The sequence below is a fragment of the Lissotriton vulgaris genome, chromosome 2_1 (assembly GCF_964263255.1).
Source record: "Lissotriton vulgaris chromosome 2_1, aLisVul1.2, whole genome shotgun sequence".
Lineage (NCBI taxonomy): Eukaryota > Metazoa > Chordata > Amphibia > Caudata > Salamandridae > Lissotriton > Lissotriton vulgaris.
This window is the reverse complement of record NC_141687.1, coordinates 1,947,218,515-1,947,238,721: the sequence shown is the minus strand read 5'-3', so window position 1 is coordinate 1,947,238,721 and position 20,207 is coordinate 1,947,218,515.

Sequence of the window (20,207 nt, the reverse complement as noted above, 5' to 3'; positions counted from 1 at the left end):
TTCCAGATTTACAAGAACTCGTAAACCTGGAAATGCATCAGAATGCTACGCCTCCCCAGGGGAGGCATAGGTAGGCACAACTAGGAGAAATGTTTTCATTTTTCCTTGTTTTATTTCCTCTTTCTATGCATGCTGCATTCTGTAGCACACTTTGGAAGAGGAAATAACCTTGTGATTGTTTTTGTGCAGGAAGGTGTTCCTATAGGAAGGGTGGTGACAAGACTTCACTGGGACAGAATGTCGAAGTTGGGCTTCTTCTTGTTTTGCGCCAATACCATGAGTTACAGGAGGAAAGGGGTGTGGTTGACTATTAAGAGCTGCCCTTTTCAAGATTGTTGTATGTTCAATTGTCTCTGCCTGACGTTTCCAATCTAAGAGGAATTTTAATATTTTCTTGTGATGTCAATTCCTGTTCAGATCATATATAAGGAGCCATTTATAAATCATGGATGGGTCGCAACACATTCATTCCCTTATTTTGTATTAGTGTAGGACTGGCCTTTTGTGCCGTCTAGTACTGCTGTATAAGACAGCTTGAAATGGGCAGTGAATTTGCCAATTTGGGGGGGGATTCTGCGGGGCATGACAGAACCAATAAAAAAACAGCCTGTAAACTGCCCCTTTCAAGCTGGCCCACCGGGCAATGCCAGAATGCTAGACTGCCTGAAAAGCCTATCCAACACTTTTGCATGACTTACTTCACCATCTTGATACTATTTTGTCCCTGATTTATACTCCTTATAGTTGAAATTTTCTTTGAATCTCCTACTGAATGTCTTTGCCTGCCACTTTTCTCTTCACTAATGTCAGGGCAACTGATGCGTTGCTACATCCTTCTGAACTACTCTTCATCTTCAGTCTCAAACTACTAGATTACCAAGGAGCTCCTTGCACTTGGTGGCTTTTCCTTTAAACTGGGAACCTCTGAAGGCAACACCAACTCGCACAATTCATGTGAATTATTCTGTTCAGGGTGGCACCTTGTCTACATAAAGAAGTCACCCGCTTCTTTAGGAATCAAGAAGGAAACGGAACTGACCTTCTCGGGATCCAGTTCTTCACAAAACATTTATAAGATTAATTATGCTATAGTGCCATCTCAGAGCCTAGCACATGAGTTATAAAAATCTAATTTGAGAATTTGCCATTAAAACAGACCTTGGGGTCACAGTCTGCAAATATTCCAGCAGGTTCTTCAAGAGTGCTCAGCATTTTCTTGGGGATCTAGTGAAGTTATTAGAATGGTTGAATCCTCTTATTGTATACTTTTCTTTTCACCCTACACAGTTTGCTGAAGATTGAGTAAATGTGGATTACTTGATTGGTTGCCTTATCGGGTAAAGTTTTGCATGAGCAACTACTTTTACAACAACTTTACATGCCTGTTTTGGGAAATGTGATACTTGTCTACTTGCTTTAAGAATATATTTGAACGCACTGACTTGAAGTATTCCACCGAGGAAGCACTCTGTGTAATATTGAGCCAGTATGGACAAGTGTTTTCACATATGGTACTTAGGTTTGCAAATTAGCAACGGAGACAAATTGGGTCAAAATAACTCAGTGGTCTCATATTTTAAATGTTTTAAAGGTAGCAAGTAAGGACGAGCTGATTAGTTCACAGCTCCCTTCTTCATTTTCTAAATTAATTGATTTACCACTGTTAATTGAGCATCAATTACAAGACAGATAAAAATAAATGAGACCAGATGAAGCTATTTAAATATACCTAGAGTTCCTTCATCTGTCAATCACAGTTCTTGGTGGCCCTATTCGCTTAAGAAGAACCTATGTAATTGGGGCACTTAGGGACTTCTTTGATAGTAGAAGAAAGGAAACGCTGGCGAAGAGTTGGTTTGCATTTATGTTGTGATGCTAGAGTTATGGTTCAGGTTTATACTAATTGGCCTCAGTAGGATGTAGTAAATGCAGTCATTGCCCTAGAAAGGAAATAATTCAGAAGTGCATTGGCTTCCTTCTTTTCTATCATCTATTAATAATATTAATAATATTTTTTCTTTTTACCAGGTGGTATAAATACAGGAAAAAGGGAAGTTGTTAATGATTCTGAACTGTTGGATCATGGTGCCTGTGGAATGTTCATTGACCAGGATTGGGTCACTAACAATAATATTTCCAAGAGAGTTAAGAAAAAGCCTGAAGTTAAACTGTTTACTGCTCGGCATTGGCTTCAGGCCCAATACAGGAGCCCTCTTTGCCATTGCGAACCTCATTTAAAAATCATACTGACGTTTGACATTATTGTGTACCCAACCGTTAGATAATCTGCACCGTAGACTGTCATTTCTGGTGTCAGGAGGATGATGGTAGCTGGTGTGAGTGGCTGATTGGTCTTCCTTTTCACACCTTTCCATGCTGGCATCTCGTGACAAATTACTCAATATTTACTATAAGTTAACAGGGCTGCTTGGCGGATAGCTCGTTTGCTGCTACATGGACGTTAGGGGGGTGTCTATCTCAATAATTTGGAAAACTTAAATCTGTTTTGGCATAATATTGTATTTTATAGCTACCTACCAGACAGTGTGGCCTTATCTTGTAACATCCACTTTCATCTATCGTTTCAAGATAGCCGATCCTTCTTAACCAAAGCAAGGGTTGGGCATCCAGGTGCACGTTTTAGGTTTGTGCCACTGGTAAGTTGACACTAACTTTTGAATTGAAGGATCATTATTCGTCATCTTTAATGGCATGAATTCCAATTTTCATGGACTGACCTTATAGTCTGACACCAGCCAACAGTCTTTCACTTCTAGAAGTGGAACATTGAGTCGTTTTTGTTGGCTACATACATTAGATCATTATCCATATACAGGAAAGTAGAATATTATTTGGATTCAACTGAACCATCATGATTTATTTTAATAACTATGGGGCATATTACCTAGAAGTACGTTAGAAAACGCACAACGCACATTCCCATATCGCCGGCTATCGGCGGATTTTTTCGCCGTGATAGCGTGCAATTATCAATGCGCATCACGTAGGCGAAATGAAATCCGGCGATAGTCGGCGATATGGCACATTAGCGCATGAAAACAAACATTGTTTTCGTGTGCTAATGGGTGCATTGATAATATGGGGGGTGGAATCAGCGTTATGATCCACACCCCCATGTTAACACCTGGTCAGAGCAGGCGTTGGGAGACCTGCGATAAACGAGTTTATCGCAGGTCTGCCTCTCCCAACGCCTGCCCTGGTAATAGGGTGTTCCCACCTCCAACCCCATTTTAAATGGGGTTGGACGTGGGAACGCCCACTTTGCATGTCATTAGCGATGTTTGTCGCCGACATGCAAAGTGGGCTTGAGCCAGGCGTTAAAATTCCCTTGTGGATAGGGCTCTAGAAGTATCGCCGCTTTCTCGGCACAATTCGCCGAAAAAGCGGCGATAGTTCCCCTTGCTAATATGCCCCAATATTTTACATCCACATGGGTTAGTAACCAGGTCATAAAGGTGAACAGAACAGAAGGTACATCTAGGTAGCTCCAGATGTAAGAGGAAGTAATGAGCTCATCAGCCCTTGCACTGTGTTGCTTTATTCATTTATACTTTTGTTCAACAACTTCATTTCTTTTAGGGTGGATGCCAGTTGGTCATATTGTGAGTATGCTCCTGTGGTCTTCATGTGGGTCTTCATTCTATACAATGATCCACATAATAGGGCCAGAGAGGGTGAGCTGACCTGCTTACCTTATTGCCACCAGAGTCTTTGGACTCATCTGATAATGTCAATGGGGCAATGCCTTATACTCACTGTTGTTTGCTCTAGTGCAGGAGAAAGTAACCATTTATTGATGAGTACACTGGTATATATAGGTATAGCTATATTGATTGCCTCTGCATCTTCCTGGAATCTTAATGGAACTCCTGCTTCTACGGTAGATGTAATTCATGATGATCTGTGAGCTAGGCTTACTTTTCTTACAAATTTTCAATATATCCCCTCAAACCCAGCACCAACGTCGGCCGCCTTGTCTGATATTGACTTTGCAGCCCGAGCTTCCGGCTGGTATTATTGCTTATGAACAAGAATATTTTTGTTTAGTTGTTAGTCACAGGGGCCCATAATCACACCACAGCTGAATGTGTCCATGGTAATTCATTCTTGTAGTGCTGCACTCAGTATGGGTGCTACACTGACATCAGGAAACACGGATGATATATTCCACAGAGGAAGCCGTTGCAATACAGCCTGATCATTCATACTTGAGTACACCGTCCAAGCCTGCTTCTCCTCTGTGTTGGTGCCTCTTGATACACTACCAGTAGGCACAGGAGGTTATTAGACAGTGCAGGTCTTAAATATTAAATAACGGTATTTCCCTTGTTTTCATGCCACTTTGGTTTTCCTATACTTTGTACCCACTCATAGTGTTAAACGTGAAATGTTCTAAATTTGGCAGGTTTTGGCTTTTTTCCTGATAACAACCTTAATATGAGTAGTACTTATAGACAACTCCTCTTATTTTATAGTTTTACTATCTCATGCTGTCTGACATCGATTTCGGTATTGAGGACAGCGATATCTGCTATCCGACAGCCATCGACTGAGGCTTGACTGTAGCCCTTATCTGCATACTAAGATTGCTGTCTTCTTTTGTGCCTTCCGTCACCACTGTTTTGTGCACTGCATTTTACAGCGTTTCTTGTGGGCAGATACGCCTTCACACAGCACCTTGCTTCAGCTGTACTATCGATGCATTACATGAGTCATGAAGGCATGCCCACTCCCCCCTCAGCCTCATGGAGGCGCGCCCACTCCCTCCCCTTCAATATGATATTTTTGCACCCCTCAGAGAACTTGTACTCCACCTCATATTCTCTTCTCCACGCCATTTCAAGCCATAGTTTTGACTATTCAGACCCAATTTAGTTTCCCTTTATAAACAAGGCAATTAATGCATTCAATGGACGGAAGCGCACATTTCACAGATACTTTATCTGTTATGCGCACTATAATTATACTTCATTTTCACCAAGAAAGCAGATAGCCTTGAGACCCTACGGGTATGTAGCGCGCTTTATAAGTGTCATTGATTGATTGATTGATTGATTGATTGATTGATAATCAATCTTCCGAGTGGAGACCATTGTTGTGGCTGTTCTCTTATATCACTTTAAAAAAAATTACTTTTCTCTTTTTCCTTAACAATTATTTCATTCTTACCTTCTCTCACCTCATCATTTTCCATTGGATATCTTCCCCTTCTTCCTTCATATCCCTTTAAAGACTTTATATAAAGATGCAGTTACCCCCAACACTGACATTTTTACAAACCAAATGTCAACAGCTAATATAATGCAAAACACAGATAGAAGAGTTCAACACGTATCTAATATCCATAGAAGGAGACAAGATGCAAGTTGAAAGAAGAAAATGCATACTTTATTGACTCAATGGGCTCAAATGGACAAGAATTGTTCAGATCAATTCCGAAAATAAAATCTCCAGAAGCACAAGTAAGTGAGATAAAATGGAAGCAGCAACCAAAAACAATGCCTGGGAAGCAAAATGTTTTGCTATAGATGTGGCGACTACTCACATGAAGCACCTTCAAAAAACAAGATTGGAAGGACCAGAAGCATCTAAGAATTTCTGTGAATCCTTGCACACAGATCCTGTTCTGGTGGTCAAGGATTTGAACATGAAAGAATGACTGATAGAATTGTTTCTAGAGGTTTTCAGTGACAAGTTGGGACAACTTCTAAGCTTTTAGCATAAAATTAAATTGAAAGCCAATGGTGGACCAAGTAGACTGAAATTGAGAGATGTTCACTTCCGTGTCTACAAATTCTGTTAGACTTTCTACAGAGGATGTTATCTTGTCACTCAATTTCTCCTGTGGTTTTGGCTAAAGAGAGCAATTATAAAATTAGATTATGTGAGGACCACAGATTTCCTAATACCAAATGACAGCAGATAAACGTGCCCAAGATAAATTATCTATTATTTTTACTAGAGGGAGCAACCACTTTTTCTTCCCTTGATTTACATAGTGTGTACCACCAAAAAGATCCATCGGAATGTTTGAGACCACTAATAGCCTTTAGTACAACTTTTGGCATGTTTCGATACAACCAAATGTCATTTAGTTTAGCCTTGGTGGCTTCCATTTTAAAAAGAATAATGTATCACTCCTTCAGAGGCATGGAAGATGAAGTTAGGTGTTTTCAAGATGATATCCTAAACTGTATCCAGGGTAAGAGTGAACATTTCATGGTCCTAACTGAAGTATGCAGAAGATTGTCAGAAAAAGGTCTAATCCTTTGTACTGGTAAATGCAATCTGTTTTAATCATACATTAATTATTTGGGAGACCCAATTTTAGCTAATGGTATTGTTCCAAAAGATACTTCTGTAGAAGCTATAAAGAATGCCCATGATCCAAGTGAAAAAAAAACTTGCCTCATTTACAGGGCACTATGGGAATTTTGTACAAAACTTTGCATCAGAAATGGAAGAATTGTGGGGGGTGTGGCTTGCCAATGAGCAAAGATGGCTGCTGATTGAAGCAGCTCTGCAACTTGATCCTCTAAAACCCCCGTAATCCGGCATACATCCTGAATGAAAGCCACTGCAATAGGTGGCAAGGGGTAGCGAAAGTGAGAGACCAGCCGCTAAGAGAGCCAGCTGGCAGTTTGCAGACCGCCCGGTTGAGCTACGGGAGTGAGGCCTGTCTTCCACAACTGGGCACCGGCCTCAATTTTCAGAGGAGCGCCGAGCTTCGAAAACAGTGTGGGGCGAGCAGAGGTGTGAGACGGCGGAAGCAGCGAGGAGGACAGCTGGACCCAGAAACCCCTGAGGGGGCCTTGTGATCCACTCCTCCTCTGGCAATCTGGTTGCGGAGCTGGTGCTAGGGGGACCGCCAGATGCTGTGTAGGACCCAATGGCAAGAGGCCGACTGCAGGAGGGAAGGTAGGCCGGGGAGAGAATAAAACTACCGGAAGGTGATTGGAGGCGAGCCTGACCTTAAGTGCACTGGGGTCTTCGAAGGGCGACCCCGGGATCCAGTGAGCCAAACCGTTGAGGCCGGGCCAGCGACTACGGTGCTGCCATGATAACAGTTGGGGGGAGCCACCTGCATGGACCTCCACCATAGTGCTGCATACAAAACCCCAGAATAAGTTAGGGACTACAGACAGATGCCCCAAAGATTGCAGTGCAGGGCTTAAACATAACCTCTGCCAATACAGCGCGGCCTCAAGGTTATTCACCAACCACACCAAAGCAATATACCTTCAGGAGGCGTGGGCTGCTTCACGAGCCTCTGGTGGGGAACAACAGGAAACAAAAGTGACTACAACGCTCTGTGGGAGACGGGGCCTGAATTGAGGCACTAAGGGACAACCCGACAGGCCACAGGGATTACCTTGGTGACTCCTGGTTAGTGGCAGCAGATTACCCTGTGTCCGATAAGACTCGTATCATAAACTCAATGGAGGGCATGCTCCAAGATGACAGGGGGGAAAATATGAAGGACAGTCACCAGACAAAACTGGACAAATTCACCCTCCCGAAAGGCGTCTAGGCCCAAGAAAATCCTCAAGAGCATCCGCTCTTTGACTCCACATCCGCCTCCCATGAGGATGCTCTCTCCCTCCACGACATCATGGCTGCTATCCAAGAGGTGCAGACAGCTTTGAAAAACCTATTAGACTCGGTCACGATGGAAGTATCGCTGATTCGAGCAGACTTGCGCTAAATGGGTGCAGGAGGGCAAGAAGTAGAAAACTCGACCTAAACTCTACTCCAAGATACCTCAGTGCTTAAGGCTCAAATGAAGAAAATGCAAGCACTCAACTCTAACCTGGAGGCAAGACTGGAAAATCAAGAAGGTCGGTCATGATGCAACAATATCCGAATTCTTGGGGATACCAGAATGAGCAGAGGGACAGGCACCTCATCTATTTGTTGAAGATCTCATGCAAAAAACATTTCCAACCAAGGGGGCTCTCAAATTATTTTTCTGTGGAGAGGGCCCATCGGGTGCGTGTTGGTGGCCCAAACCATGGGTACCACCCAAGCCCATCATATCATGTCTATTTAATTATAGAGGCCGTGATGTGATACTTCAAAATGCCCTCACTGCCCCACCAGTCCTATTTGAAAACGCATAGGTCAACTTCCTCCCAGACTTTACTCTAAAACCACAGAGGCTGAGAAGAAGCACTTTCATAGCAGTAAAGAAAGCTCTCAGAGACAAAGGAGTTCAGTATCCTATGCTCTTGCGGGCACGTCTATGGGTGGAATCTGAAGGGAGGACTTGGTTCTTTACAACACAGGAGGCAGCGTGGGAATGGCTTGATGGCTGGAGGACAGTGGGCGGCTGCAGGGCGAAGGCCCAATATGGGAGACTAAGGATAACATGTGAGGCGAAGGCCCAACATGGGAGACTAACGAGAACAGCGTAGGTGTCTGGAGACCAACCAACCTTGGAGAGGAAGCATAAAAATGTTGGCAACCAACAGTTGGGTAACCGTTAGGAGGGTGGGGCGGGAAGTTTCACACCCATTGAAGGACTGGAATACTCACATATAATTTAACTCCAACCCACAGGACCTTCTTTGCGCCTAAAATAATGGCAGAGATATAGGAGGATTTGAAGACCAATGGGCCTGGAAATGGTGAAAAGTATCAATCACTGACTGCATAAAACCCATCCTCTTTGCATGAGGAAAAAGCTCAGAAACAAAGTGGGGGGGGGGGGGTAGGGGAGAGTTGGATGACATGCCTACGTTCCCTATATTTGTTAAGTTGGGAAGGGTCGACAGGCACTCTGCTAAGTTGGGGGGGCAGGCAGTTGGGGCTTCGTCAGACAGAGATGCAGGTTTAGGGTAGATCAGGGTAGGAGAGGGAGGGGGTTCCAGAATTTTGTAGCAAGTTTGCTATGGTTCTTTCAGGTTTAATAGGACAAGCAGGGAACATATATGAACAGGACCCAAACATAGAAGTTCACACTGACATTTCAGGAGGACCCGCGGGGAAAAGATCCAGAAGAGATATATAACAGGGCTAAAACATTGAGGATACTGGCTGTCACATTTAGCTGAAATTAAATTAATGACGTGGATGTAAATGGGTTAGGAAATAAAATCAAATGGGGCATAGTACTTCAATTTATCAAAAGGCCCTCCCATGCTGTTGTATTGCCGCAAGAAACCCTCCTCAAGGGAATCAGTTGTAACGCTCTCAACCAATGTGGGTACATAATGAAAACATGCAGGGTACACATCAGGATTAAGGGGCACAGGGATTCTTCTAAAGAAAAACTTCCCCCTCATAATTTAAAAGACTTGGTCAAATAGACTGAGGTGGTATGTGGTACTCTCGGGGGCCTGGGCAGGAGAGGTGATAAATATCCTTTTGATATATGTCCCTCCGCTTATGAAAGACTCGACTTTGACAGACTTGGGGGCCCTGATGCTAGAAATCCCAACGGGACGTCTCTTTATGGGAGGCGATTTTAACATGATGGGATGCGAGTTTATGGACTGACTAGCTGGGTTTCTCTCTGCACGGGGCCTAACAGATATCTGGAGGGCGCTAAATCCCAACACACAAGAATATACTTTCCACTCCGGTGCGCATGGGAGGCGCTCCTGAATAGATTTTTTATTTCCCTTGCTTCACATCTCCTCTATTTTACAGACGGGAAGCATCTAACGAGAGGGATTTCAGATCACTCACTTCTATGGGTGAGATATAAGGTGGGAAATCCATGTGGATCAGGCCCAGCTGTGATTAAATCCTGGTATATTAAAGTGCCGTCATAAAGGAACAGACTTATTCAAGCCACTTAACACTACTTCCAAGAAAATACTCATTCAGTTGCATCAGCACAGGTACACTAGCAGGCATAAAAGGCAGTTGTCAGGGGCCAGGCCCTTTCCCTAATTTCAGGGAACAAGCGGGAAAAGAGAGCAAAAGTGACTGAGCTCAAGCAAGACATTCTCGACCTTGATGACAGCTTACAACATACAAGACAGTCTCGACCTTGATGACAGCTTACAACATACATCTATACTACTATTATAAAGAGAGAACACAAACCTTTTGGCAAGGTAAACTCGGGAACCACAGCGCCAATCCACACACCCAATACATTGTTGTAATCCTCAGGGTGTGCAGATGGACATAGGCTATAGAAAATAAAAAAAAACGTAAATTGAAAAATATAACTTAAAAAAAAAGTAGTGCCCTGAAAGTAGAGCCGGCCACGACGCTGCGCTGGCCTTGACGTAGCTCTGTCTACAACGTACATGATGACGAGAAGGAGCGGCGGTGAAGTGAGGAGCACGGGGAGGAGCGGCAGCTCAGGTGCGTCATGACGAGGAGGAGCGGCGGTGAAGTGAGGAGCGCGGGAAGGAGCGGCGGCTCGGGTAAGGCTCTGGGACATGGGAAATGTCGGGGCAGGAGGGAGCCGGTGCGGGAGGTTGGCCCTGAACAAATGCGGCTGAGGTAAGGCTCAGGCTCTGGGGGCAGCATTTCAGGCTTGCGTGCACTCCCGCCCCGGCCCCCGCCCTCCACGACATTGTCCGGGACACAGACAATGTCGTGGCGGGCGGGGCCGGGGCGGGAGTGCACGCAAGCCTGAAATGCTGCCCCCAGACCCCTTCAGCCCTGGGCAACGCTGGGGCGGGCTGCTAGTTAAAAATAAAACAAGACTATAGAGATTGGGTGACGGAGGAGGCCAGAAATACAATTAATGTGTAAATACAGGGGGTTTTGTCCTACGTTACCAGGCGGGACACATTAAACTTGTAAAAATAAAAGCGTGCCTGGTTCCGAGTTTAATGCTGTTTTTTTATTTAACCAGCAACTTGGAGCTTCCAATTGCTAAGATAGCTCCTGTGACTTTTCACTTATTTTCACATTTGCGTTTACTTGAATTCAAACAGTGAGATTTAAACATGACCTGACCGAATTATAAACATTTCTTATTAGCAATCACAAACATATATTTGCGAAATTATACACGTTTTGAACAAAAACAACTCAAATTTGATCAAAATTCTAAACACATACAGTCTCAACTATGCAATATTTAACTCATGTTGCATAATGGTACACCAGAAACAATCAAATATTCAATTTCAGTCCTGTCTCCTTATTACTTATTATGTTTAGGACTGAATATCACCAAGGGTATTGTTTTTTAAAAAAAATAGTCAATTGCTCATTTTGTGCCTTTGGTGAAACTGGATAAATCACTTTTGGAAATGCCGACGCGTTTCCAAACCCGGTCCTATGGTTCGGGTCGGGTTTTTCCTCAGGGCAACCTGGGTACCTGATAAGTTAAAAATGAAAAACTATTTTAGTGCCTTCTCCTATTTCTTTTCAGCTCAGGCAGCGCTTTTTTTTAGAACATAATGGTACCTTAATGCTCCAGCGCTGCGTGTGTCATCGTGCTTCCTCTCAATTAAAAGATTTGGGTGCCTGTGTAAACAGTACAGGACATTTGAATGTCTCTACTATCTTTTAGTGTTGGCATTTCTTCGTCTTTCCAATATAAACACTTACTTGTGTTAATGGCTCAAACGCGCAGTCCAGTTCATCTTAATCAAGCTGTTTGTATTGAACTTTTTCTATGGGAAAAAGAGTTGAACTCTTATTATTTTCTTACCGAGTTTGATTATGGAGAGCCGACTATCTGTTCTATCTCAAACGGGTGCTTACGTTTTGTTTGTAGAAGGTTCATCTCTCCGTTATGCAGTGTTACGTCTCCATTATTTACTTTTTGGCCGCGGTCGCTATGTCCGGCTAAAAAGAGTTAAGAGCTGTATGTCAGTGCGCTCAATTAACGTGGCTATAGAAACCACCATAAGTTGGAGATCGCGGCTCACCTTTTTCGTTTCTCTGTAATTCCAAAATGCTCGCTTCTGTTGTTTGGCGTGTGGGTGTGGACTTGCTGTAGGCAGTGGCGGTTTTACCATTAGGGCGTTTGGGCGTTGCCCCACCTATAATTATCAGGCAATTTATTCGAGCGGCGCGTTAATAAAAGTTTTATAAATTAACGCGCCGCTCGAATAAATTGCCCGATAATTATTGCCCTGCGGCCGTGGTGTGTGTCATGGACTTGGACAGTATGCACTGTCTGACACTGGGTGGCGCTGGACTGACTCTGTGCCGGCACAGTGCGCACTCACTGCGCATGTGGTGTTTGCCCGGCAGGGCTTCTCCAACTAGCAAACTATGTGGTTTTTAAAAAAACCACAGATTAGGGGTTTGCCTGCCTAATGCAACGTACCCCAGTGCTGAAAAAACGAACAACGTTTTTTTAAGGCTCAGCCCAATCCTGATGCTACTCTCTTTAGAGAGCAGCTCTCCTCTAAAGAGAGCAGCATCAGGATTGGCTACTACTGTGTCTCGGCAGTCGGCAAGTTGGCAGCCATCAGTCTAAGCGCCAACGGGGCCCCAGAGCAGAGATGGTGCGGACACGGTCAAGTGAAGACAAGGTAAGTTTTTTATTTTATTTATCCCCACCCCCCTGGCCCCCACTGTGAGCGAGCCGTGACTGTCATCCACAGACTCACTGAGCCTGATAGGTTGAGGATTCTTGATGCGTTTCGTGTTTTTCGTGTTAATCCTTCCTCGAGACAAACTGATTATTTGTGTTATGTTGTGTATATTGTACACGAATGTATTTGGGTTCATTCGAACTTGAATGTGAAATGGCTTGTATTGATACAACCCTGAGCATGCGGATGCAATGTGTACCTGTACCTTTCTTTATGAGTCGATTCATGAAGCAGTTTCTTTACAAAGTATTTGAATTTTATTTATTTGAAGGAGATATGTGTTGCTGTTAAAATATATTTGAAGAAGTAAAAAGTGCTTGAAATATTTGAACATAATCGAAATTAGCCACCCTTCATTTAAACACTGCTTCAGTGTGAGCAACATCTATTGTACAGTTCTCGGTTCTATCATGGCTGCGGCTGTTAAATACGCAGTTTTATTTGTTCGTCACGTTTCACCCTGATAACATGTAGGCTTACAATATTTGTCAACGGTCTGCAGGTCACATAAGGTTTTAATACTGTTTTACTCGGATATGTGCGAGAGCGCCAGATTGTCCTGAGGTCTGGACACCGATCAATAAGTGGGGCCCGCGCGCCGCAGTGAGAGTGATCGGGCCACGTGATGTGTATCCGGTGTCCAAGTCCTCCGTCATGTCCGCAAGGCATGCGCGCTGCTTTGAACCGAGGTCTCGTGTCTTTACGTTGGAGGTCAAGAATGCTCTCTGCTTTTGAAGCTTCCATTTCAAATACGAGCCTTTGAGCACTCTATAATTGTATTTGCTTTTTTTTTAGTTTGCTACAAGAAATTCATTAGAGACGGACTGTGGAAGAATAGATGCAAGCAAGAGTCAGAGACAAAGCCAATTATCTACTGTCTGTGTGAAACAACCGTCTTTTCTAAAAACTGATTAGGGGGCTCTATATATTTATTAGGCAATTAACCTTTTTGTTTCTGATCTGCACAAGCTAACTTGAGCCTTATAAGGGAGGGCCCTTGCTAAAGTATAGGGCTTTGAGCGGGACTTGTTATTCCGTTGTGCCCCTCAATTTTCGGGGGGGGGTGAGGGGGGTTCGGGCACACGCGCTACGCCCCGCCACTTTCAAATGTCACCAGCCGCCACTGGCTGTAGGTATATGCGGAAGTCAGCGTTAGTGTCATCTGACTGCACTACCTCCTGGGGATTCTGGGAGTAGTAGTTTTTAGTTATTTAGTGAACGTGTCCATGAACCGAAAGTAGTTCCTCTTTAATGCGATCCTAGCAAGGTCTATGATGAATCCTGTGGGCACTCTTTGTGGTTTAGGACGAGTTTCAAGGAAATATTCCAGGGCTTCTAAGCCTTCCTCCTGAGGGATTTGTGTGTATAGCGAGATGACGTCAAAAGACACCATTAGATGCTGGCTTTCATCGAACATGGACCCTTCAATTTTATTTATGAAGTCCATGGTGTCCCTACACAAATCCCTCAGGAGGAAGGCTTAGAAGCCCTAGAATATTTCCTTGAAACTCGTCCTAAACCACAAAGAGTGCCCACAGGATTCATCATAGACCTTCCTAGGATCGCATTAAAGAGGAACTACTTTCGGTTCATGGACACGTTCTACATGCAGGTGAAGGGGACCGCCATGGGGTGTCCTTATGCCCCGGAGATGGCGGTCCTCTTCATGGCCCTGTATGAGGAGCACTTCGTGTACCAAAATAACCCCTACCGCAATCAGATCGTAACATGGTATTGTTACATCGACGATATTTGGTGCCAGTGGAATGGCACGACAGACACCTTGACTCAATTCCATGAATGGCTAAACACGAGACATCCTGACATCACATTTACAGTCTCAAGTAGTAAAACTCACCTCACATTCCTCGAAGTAGAGGTTTTTCCACAAGACCAAAAACTAATCACCACAATACACCGCAAGGCAACAGATAAAAACACAATCCTCCACTCTAAAAGCTACCATCCCCAAAACCTAAAAGCCAACCTCCCCTATAGCCAAATGCTTAGGATTAGGAGGAATTGTTCTAGAAATGAGGACGCGGCACATGCAGAAATTCTCAGTAATCAGTTAAAAGACAGAGGTTATCTGGGCAAAATGCTAAAACAGTCCGCCAAACGAGCCAGGTTTACACCCAGAGAAGAATTGCTGACAAAAAAACAAAAAGAACCATTGGAGAAGCTGGTATGCGTGACAACATATGGGCCCTACACCAACAAGTTCAAAGCCATAATCATGAAAAACTGGCATCTAGTAGCGGGTCTAGACATGTCCTTTGATAAACCACTTTTTGCTCTTAAAAAAACAGGAGCATAGGACAGCAGCTGGTAAGGGCAGACTTAGGGGCAAGCCAAGCTAAATCTGACTTACGCGCCATATGGAAGCTAAAACCCATTGAAGGACATCATAAATGTGGCACCTGAATCTCATGTGCCAACACGATTGAAGGCATTGAATTCCAGTATAACACCATTAAATGGACCCATAAGGAATTCACCAATTGCAAAAGCCGCAATCTGGTTTATGCAATTACTTCCCCCTGCCCAAAACTGTATATTGGGAAAACGACCCAACAAATCAACCAAAGAATAGCGCAGCATAGATCGAGAATAAAACAAAACATATTGACAGCGCCAATGGTACAGCATTTCCAACAATGTGGACACACTGAAAAAGAAGTCAGGTGGACTGTGTTGTCCGCAATCAAAACCCCAACACGAGGGGGAGATGTTGATACATTACTGTTGCGCAGAGAAGCATATCTGATTTTAAAGTTCAATTGTGTGATGGATGGAATGAATGAACTGAGTGAACTACAAAGGAACTTACATTGATTCCTCTGTGTACACCACCGGCACCCTGCAATATCCACCCTGCACGAGCATCTGCAGGCATGGATCAATAACAATAATACTAATTACCCCCGAAAATGCGATCAAACAACAGCAGCCCGTTCACAAAATAACTAAAAACTACTACTCCCAGAATCCCTAGGAGGTAGTGCAGTCAGATGACACTAACGCTGACTTCCGCATATACCTGCAGCAAGTCCACACCCACACGCCAAACAACAGAAGCGAGCATTTTGGAATTACAGACAAACGAAAAAGGTGAGCCGCGATCTCCAACTTATGGTGGTTTCTATAGCCACGTTAATTGAGCGCACTGACATACAGCTCTTAACTCTTTTTAGCCGGACATAGCGACCGCAGCCAAAAAGTAAATAATGGAGACGTAACACTGCATAACGGAGAGATGAACCTTCTACAAACAAAACGTAAGCACCCATTTGAGATAGAACAGATAGTCGGCTCTCCATAATCAAACTCGGTAAGAAAATAATAAGAGTTCAACTCTTTTTCCCATAGAAGAAGTTCAATACAAACAGCTTGATTAAGATGAACTGGACTGCGCGTTTGAGCCATTAACACAAGTAAGTGTTTATATTGGAAAGACGAAGAAATGCCAACACTAAAAGATAGTAGAGACATTCAAATGTCCCGTACTGTTTACACAGGCACCCAAATCTTTTAATTGAGAGGAAGCACGATGACACACGCAGCGCTGGAGCATTAAGGTACCATTATGTTCTAAAAAAAGCGCTACCTGAGCTGAAAAGAAATAGGAGAAGGCACTAAAATAGTTTTTCATTTTTAACTTATCAGGTACCCAGGTTGCCCTGAGGAAAAACACGACCCGAACCATAGGACCGGGTTTGGAAACGCGTCGGCATTTCCAAAAGTGATTTATCCAGTTTCACCAAAGGCGCAAAATGAGCAATTGACTATTTTTTAAAAAAAACAATACCCTTGGTGATATTCAGTCCTAAACATAATAGGTAATAAGGAGACAGGACTGAAATTGAATATTTGATTGTTTCTGGTTACCATTATGCAACATGAGTTAAATATTGCATAGTTGAGACTGTATGTGTTTAGAATTTTGATCAAATTTGAGTTGTTTTTGTTCAAAACGTGTATAATTTCGCAAATATATGTTTGTGATTGCTAACAAGAAATGTTTATAATTCGGTCAGGTCATGTTTAAGCCTCACTGTTTGAATTCAAGTAAACGCAAATGTGAAAATAAGTGAAAAGTCACAGGAGCTATCTTAGCAATTGGAAGCTCCAAGTTGCTGGTTAAATAAAAAAACAGCATTAAACTCAGAACCAGGCACGCTTTTATTTTTACAAGAAATACAATTAAGGCAACACAGCATCGAGTGTATGACATTGGCGACAAAGCAGGAAAACTGCTGGCATGGCTCGATCAGCGTGAGAGAGCAAACCGATGGGTGGCATCCATCACTCTGGATACTGGGACAATCCTCATTACTCTGAGATCTACTCCACAGGAATGATAGCTTTGGAGCAAGACTCCCTAGAGTTCCTGGTGGATATTCCCCTCCCAGTCTTGACTGTGGATAAAAGGCAGCTCCTAGATGCCGACCTACCTGAGGAAGAAATAATGCAGGTGGTTAGAGCTCTAAGTTCGAGCAAGGCGATGGGCCCAAATGGTATCCCAATAGAGTTATACAAGCTCACAGCAACCACAATGGTACCACAACTCCTGACAATGTTTGAGGAAAGCAGGACACGAGGCAAGTTCCCGACTGATCAAAGGCTATGTAGTATATTAGTGATTCACAAAGAAGGTAAGCCTAGGGACCAATGTACCTCATACCAACCTATCTCACTACTCAACGCAAAACTATTAGCTTTAAAGCTTCTTCCAGTGCTAACCACCTTAGTTCGTCTGGATCAATTTAGCTTTATACCAGGACGTAGCACTGCCCTAAACCTCAGACACCTACACGGGGCCCATAGGATCCGGGAGGATGCTGCGGTTCTCTCCCTTGACACACGCACCATTCCCAGTTCCTGAGACATACTTTAACTCCATAGATAGTGCTGTCCAAAGACTCCTATGGGATGGGAGATCCCCACGGATTGCACTCAACAAGCTGACCTGCAGCTGATATGAGGGGGGAATAGCATTGCCCCATATCCAAACCTATTACAGGGCGGCTCAATTAGCAACTATAAATCAATGGGTTCACCAAATGCCCGCGGAACCAGCCTATCGGATGGATCGGCTAAATCTTCAGCCGAGGGGGTATCTACAGGCGCTCTATACTGATCCAAGGCATCTATCGCTGGAGGGGCTACTGGTACTGACTGTCTGTGTATGGCAGTGAACCCTTGCCAAGCTGGGGTGGAAGAACAAAATTTCCAAAGCAACACCTCTATGGGATTCACAACAATGCGTCACAATGGGACCGAATAAAGGCTTTGATAAATGGGACTTGATAGGAATCTCGCGGGTGGGAGACCTGCACACGGGGGGGGGATATTATACAATTCGAACAGGTACAAAAACGAATGAATTGGCCAACACTGAGTTTTTTCGCTAACTACAGATCCGCTGTGCTATATGAGCAGTGGAGCCCGGGGGGGGGGGGGGGTAGGGGGGGGCATACTCGAATCATCACCATTGGAATGCAGGTTCCAAGAAGAACAATTAACTCCTAGGGGGATTTCACTCACATATCAGAAACTCATTAATAACTTACCCGACACTCTGATAGCCTTGAGAGACTGCTGGGGACATGACATTACTGACTTACCAGAAGAAGACTGGTTGGAAGTCCTGGCCGCCCCAAGAGAAGTGGCCATTTGGGCCTGCTTTAGACTGATCCAGCTCAAAATTCTCCACAGAGCCTACATTCCTTGTAATACACTGGTAAAAATGGGTAGAAAAGCTGACGCACTCTCTCACAGAGGTTGTGGTTAGGAGGGGTCGTTCTACCATATTCTGTGGGCATGCCAAAGAATCCACGACTACTGGGATGCTATAGTATCCTGTATTTTCGGTATAGTGGGAGAGGCGTGAACACTCTATCCCAAATGGTGTATTTTGAATGTTTGGGAGGACTCTGATCTTGGACGAGCGGATCAAACCTGGGTTTCTTTTGGTGTAATTGTAGCGAAACATAACATAGGCCGCTGGTGGGGGGCAGAAAAGGGATATGGACTGGTGTATGGTGGCAGAAAAATAAGTTTATGTGAGCAGAGGATGCCCAAGAATATTGGGGAAAATATGGGACAAATCGAATGCAATAGAGGGAATTCTTGTACGGCCCCTATGTGAGAGATGGGATTTTTTAACTGCAAAGGCCTTTCTTTGACGTCTCCCTATTTCAAAGGCCAAAATGGGTTTAAGTACTGGACCTCTGACACCATATACTCAGAACCGTTCTGGACTGAGGATCTTCTGCCAGGAAGAAGAGCTGTTTTACTGCCAGGAGAGACTGACACTTTCTGCTTGCTCTGCTGTGTTGGCCTGCTACCTGTTGCTTTTGTCCTGGGAGTGAGAAGACTGGTCTTTGCTCTCTGCACCTAGCTCTCTAAAGTTTTTCCAAGGGCTTGACTTGAGCTTGCCTACTGTTGGATGTTTCAGGGCCATCAAAGACTTCACCTGCAGCACCTGGGCTCCTATGCTGAGAGCCCTACTCTGCCAAGTGGTGCCAAATTCAGTTTCTGGGCCCTTGGAAGTGAGTTTCTGTGCTGAAAAGAAGAAAATCAGCACATTGACTTCGAGCGTAACTTCAGGACCAGCAAAACTGCGTCTCAATTGTTCTCCACTCAACACAATGACTGCATCTTAAAATGTGAGCACCGACACCGCCGCAGTGCTTCCGAAGTATCCCCACAGTGTGAGTCTTGGGTACCCCACCCTTAAAGTCTGTGGTGCCTGATTTCGATGTAGCACCTGTGGGCCTGTCGTGTGACATCAACACTGTGAAATCGAGGCCTCAAGCTTCACCCTTGATGCTTCATTGACACTGCACCACCATCATAACAGATGCCTTGCCGCACCCGATCCATCACCTCCTTTGCGCCTTGCACCATTCCCAGACATCAGCGGGTCAACAACGCTGCGCTGCCTCCAGGAACCAGTGCCTCACTTGCTTCAGTGATGCCTCACCTTCGTTGTGCAAAGCACCATCCCAAGCGCCGATCCACCAACGACCTGCATAGCAGTAATAAACTGACACCTCAACTTCCTCAGTGACGCCTCACCACCAGGGTGCCGGATTCATCCCCATCAAGCACGTTGAGACTGAGATATCCCCGTCCAGGGCTATTGTGTTTTTAAGTGCTATTACTGAATTTAATCTTAAACAATTATTATCGTGACATGTGTATTTTGGATTTATGCCGATTTTGTCTTGTTTTACGCAGATAAATATTGGCAATTTTTCTAAACTGGTGTTGAGTACTTTTTTAATGCTTTCGTTATGTTAGTGTGTGTGTGTGTGTGTGTGTGTGTGCGCACACACAAATACTTTACACATTGCCTCTTTAGTTTAGACTAACTGCTCTGAGCCAAGCTACTAGAGGGGGAGCACAGGTAAATTTAGGGGAAGATTTTCAAAAACGTTCAACAACGACACTGCACTGTGTTGCATGACAGGGGGGGAGCAGGAGAGCGCCATAATTTCAGAGATATGACTCTCTCCTCCCTTTTTCCTGGTGCTGATTACAGCGGTTGTGCGCCATACCCACACCTTAGCGCTGCAGTGCTTGGGTGTGTGCATGAGTGTAGCATAGGTTTTGTACAGGAAGGGCACACTTCCTGTAGAAAACTACTATGCTAGACAT